Here is a 5,653-nt window from a genome sequence, read left to right as displayed (position 1 = left end):
ATATATATATATATATATATATATATATATATATACATAGGCACTCGGATAAATGTATGTTCATAAAAGAACGTATGTGTAAGCGCAGACACATGCGCATAGACATTTACAAGAACAGGACTTTGGAGCATGAGAACATTCTCCATTTTAGATTAAATGTTCGCTCTATGAATATATATCTCGTAGCTGCCAGTTCCATTGCAAGTCTATTAATGCCGACTATGCTACACAAGGCTATAATGTGATGTGTAACCAAACTTGCAAATCTAGGTCTGGTCTCTTGCTTAACAACTATTTCTCGCAGACACCATAATTTAACTTAATTTGCCTTTATTAATTTTATAAATTTCATCCAATTTCTTCCAATTTTGTTATATTTTATCAAGATTTTATCAGTTCTATATTCGTTTAACTTTTATCAGAATTTATGAATTATACATCAGGTTGAACATCGAAAGGTTACAAAATGGCATAAGAAGACGAGGATGCGGTGAATGTTGAAATATTAAGGTAATTAAGGTGAGAATAAAAAAATATGATTAAAGAATAACGGATATAGTTTAGGGGTCAATGAAGAGACAAAAATTGAATGGTGGGAAGTAAATATACTCGTGGAAGCGGCGTTGCAATTCGATAAAAATATTTTTTTGAAAGTGATATAGTATTGGTGCAGGTATGATCGATGACTGTGTGGTTCAGAAGTTCACTTCGCAACCACGTCCTTCGGAGTTCAATCCCATATCACGGTGTCTTGGATAAGCGTCTTCTGCAATAACACCGCGCAATCAATGCCTTATGAGTCTATTTGGTAGGTAGAAGCTATGTAGAACCCCCCCACACACACACACACATATGATATATTATAGAATTTTTAACATGTGAGCTATAAGATATCCGACGACATTATTTTTACTTTCGCCCTAAATTTAGTTTCCATCAATTCAAAGGCGGCCAAACCGTGCAGGATTCGTAACAATTCTTGGAACACCAACTGTGCCATGGCCTCCGCCTCCCAAAGCTAACGCTGGTAACTGACACCTGATTAGTCAATTAGATTTCTTTCGATTTTCAACATCATCACCTTTATTATCATCGTCGGTTTCATCTTCATTCTCATCAACATTCCTTTCCCCCCTCCCCACCCCATTTCATTCTCCTCTGTATTTTATCTTCATCGAAATCTTCTCGTTCACTATCATCATCATCACCATCATCATTACCTTCTTCTTCTTCTTCGTTTCCTCCGCCTCTCACCTAACTTTTTACCCATCAGCCTTTTCTTAGTTTCTTTCTTCTCCCTCCTTTCCTCTCACCCCCTCTCTCTACCTCCAAACTCAGATGGTCACCCATTTCCCAAAATGTTTCTTCTTGACATATTTTTGCTCTTTAACTGTTTCATCTTCTTTACTTTCTCTCTTTACATAATTAATGTTCAAACTCCTGATTATAGTCACTCATTACATAATTAATAATATTTAATGTATTTTTGACATTTTCCACGTCTCTCAAAATTTACAAATATATTTTTTTAAATTTTATTCCTTACCTTAACTCTTCACTTTCATTCATCAACGGTTCTCTGCGCCACTAAATTCTCTTTTGCTCTCTCTATAATAATACTAATAATAATAATAATAATAATAATAATAATAATAATAATTACAAGTTTATACATTGTTTATCTTGATATGAGACCACCATGTCTGGCCATATGGTTGAGATGCATGTTCCTGGTGTACCCTTATCGGGCGGGTAGTCTGATACTGGGCTTCGAATATTCTACCCCAGTATCACTTCGATGGCATGCAGTGTTCTCTCACCCAATAATGATACCTAACCATTTGTGGTTATCCGTCCATTAACTCGCCACATTCCCTTTAACTCTGATGTCCCCTTTCTTTATTCATTTCGGTATACACAATTTCTGTCATTTTAAAGTTTTTTTTCTAGAAAACTTTTTTAATCATTAATTGTATCCACCAAAATAGCTTCCCCGTTCATTTGATCGGAAAGAGAGAAATTTATGGCCAGCCGTGAAGAACAATTTTCTCTTTTTGACATAGATAAATGGTAAGGTAGATAGATAGTGAGAGAGACAGAGAGAGAGAAAAAGCTCGATACATACATACCTACATATATATATATATATACATACGTACACACACGTATATAAGCTTACAATACATATGCATACTCATATAGATACTTACAGATACAACCACAGATAGACAGACAGACCCAGTCATACACACACGAACACAAACACTCTCACACACACACATAAGTTCAGAGTGTATGATGTAAAACATAGACACACAGGTTCAATCCGCATCATTTGCTATATGTATTCACACGCGAACACACACACATTAGACTATGAAGGTCAGAGCGTGTATATATATGCATGTGTGTATAAATATGTGCAATCGTGTTACTTCATGTGACAATGTGGACAGTGGCGTGTGGCTACTTTCAGATGACAGCTGCAAGTACATCCTACGTAGTTCATAATTGCATCAGAGAGTGCGAGATGATGATTGTATTAGCAGCTTGCTGCTATCTACGCCACCTTATTTTCTCATCAGTTGTCTATTACTATACACTCAACATTATAGAGACACACGTTATACACAGGCACATATACAAAAATACACTCACTCTTCCTTCCCTCCTTCTTTCTCTCTTTCGTATGCACATATACACACGTATATTCATGTATGTATATTCATATGTGCGTGCGTGTGTGTATGTTTGCATGTGTATATGTATATACATATATATGCATCCATCTACACACACACACACACACACACACACACATATATATATATATATATACATATATACATATATTTATATATAAATGCCCAAATATATACATATATATATACACACATACGGACACAGACACACACACGGACACACACACAGACACACACACATATTACTTAAAGTTTCATGCTTAGCTAATGAAAGGCAATCGTCAGACGACCATAAGTAAGGAAGTTAAAATTTACACACACACACACAGACAGACACACACACACACACGCGCACGCACGCACATTATAGTTGAGTTAAAAGAGTTAAAACACAGAAAAGACGACACTACTCAATTGTGGTTAAGTAGAATTTAATGTAATACAATCAGAGGATAATATACTATGTGGCTGCCGTGTTTCGTGTACACCGCGGCAATGAGGAACGAAGATTGCGTTGGTCGGATGTGATTTCGTTGTATTTTCGATTATTTAAACTTCATGGTTGTAAACTTAATTTCTTTTCTTTTGTTAATGTCCAAAGCTGTTGTCATTCATCTCTCCGCTTGTTTAGGTGTTCGAATACGGGCAGTGTTGCTTTCTGTTTTTCTGCCCTCCGCGTCCACTGATATCGTCAAGCATTTTCGATAAGGACGACCATCTCGACTCGCGACTCTCCATTTTATGCCGCACCACACCCACGCATGACACATTTCACTACATCATACCCCGCCGTGACTCACCGACACCACCACCACATTCGTTCACCAACACCAGCCTCTGACTTCTCTTCCATCTCATCATCATCATCATCATCATCATCATCGTCCTCGTCGTCGTCTTCGTTATCATCATCATCAGTAAATTCAGCAGCAGCAGCAACATCATCATCAGCCTCAGCAGTAGTATAACAAGCGGCTGTGCAGGTGAGATATAAAAGTATTAGTCTAATGGACCCCAGTAATTAGCAAAGGACAGGACGAAGTCAGAAGGTGTGAATGCCGTGGGGATATGAGAAGGTCCGCGTGGGAAGAAGTGTTGATTCAACAGAGAAGATTGCGAAGAGGAAGATGCGAGGCTCTGAAACGGCCACCATTAGTGGTTCAGATAATGGAGTCTTGGGAATAAACAGAATGTAGGGTGCCTGACCGGGAGAACAAGTGTCTGCCTTTCTATATATAAAGAGATACACGTATACAGACACACACACACACACACACACACACACACACACACACACACACACACACACACACACACACACACATATATATATATATATATATATAGATGAGGAGTAAACTTTGTTGATTTTCTGTCGTAATTTTCAGTGTTATTATTGGTGGTTTATATGAGGGCTTTAACTCTTATTTCTAGCAGGCAAGCGCCTCTGTGTGCTCTTATGATTGATATATTCTTTTTCCTTCATTATTTTACTTGTTTCAGTCATTTGACTGCGGCCACGCTGGAGCACAGCCTTTAGTCGAACAAATCGACCCCAGGACTTATTCTTTGTAAACCTGGTACTTATACTATTTTGCCGAACCGCTAAGTTACGGATACGTAAACACACCAACATCGATTGTCAATTAAAATTGTCATTTACAGTATGTAGCTATGTATGGTATACAAATCTTAACCATGTTTCGGTTTTATTTTGAGCTCGTCAGTAATGTACAAACTAATCCGTATTTATCGAAGTAGTAACATCTGGAAAATCAAATAAGTTCCAGGTAAATGCTGAGGTATATTAAATTTACTACTACTGTAACCCCTACCTGTTTTTAAACGGATGGGGATTTTAACTGTCAATAGCAGATACATCGGAATAAAATATAATAAATATAAAATTTCCGAAAACGAATTTTATTAAATTAAGACAAAAACCACATGATTTTCCGTTACCATTCACCGAAACACCCCTAACCACACGGCAATATAATAAGAGCTCAGTATATTTTACGAAATTTGTCAATGCAATACGCCCCGACGCCTCACCTCCGACAATATAAAAGCGAAAACTCTACTCTTTGCCTCAGCAGTCTCTAAACGTGAATCTTATTGAAAATTTTATGCCAGATCATCAGTTCATTAATTCAAACCAGGATTTCAAGAATTTTTAAAAATCAAGGAATCTTTATTTGCAGCCGTTCGGGGAAGAATGGTGCAAATTAGAAGTGGAATTATTAAAAAATAAAGCAAAAAATCCGTCTTGCAGCGAATATAATCAGCCTGTATTGATTATAATAGTTTAGTTTAGGAATAAACAGTAATGGTAAACTTCTTTTTCTTCTTTTTACTTCTTTTTCTTTTTCTTCTTCTTCACTCCCCATCTCTCTCTCCACCTTTCTCCATCATTCTCTTTCTCTCTATTTCTACACATCCACACGCATAAACACATATAAACACACACACACACACACACACACACACACACACACACACACACACACACATGTTGACACACGCATTCGCTTCATAAATCTGAATGTAATAAATGATTTAACTCCGACAAAATTTATTTTCTCTATATTTTGAAGAAATAAATAAAAATGTGCAGGTGCTTCGTTGATGTGTATGTGTATGTGTATATGTTTGTATATGTGTTTGTGTTTCAATACACACACACATGTATGTATACTTCTGTGTGTATTTGTGTATGTATATATGAATATATACACAGGTACAAACGTGCATGTGCATGTACTATCACGTAGGCTCACGCACATAGGTATACATATATCTACACACACACACACACACACACACACACACACACACATGTAAGATATATTTCTCCATAATATCAGTCACACAAGTATGCATTATGCACAAAACTTGCACACGCATGTTTAACAAAGACAAACGCATATTGAAACTTTTGCATATATATA

Source organism: Octopus bimaculoides, chromosome 25 (assembly GCF_001194135.2).
Source record: "Octopus bimaculoides isolate UCB-OBI-ISO-001 chromosome 25, ASM119413v2, whole genome shotgun sequence".
Lineage (NCBI taxonomy): Eukaryota > Metazoa > Mollusca > Cephalopoda > Octopoda > Octopodidae > Octopus > Octopus bimaculoides.
This window is presented reverse-complemented; position numbering follows the sequence as displayed.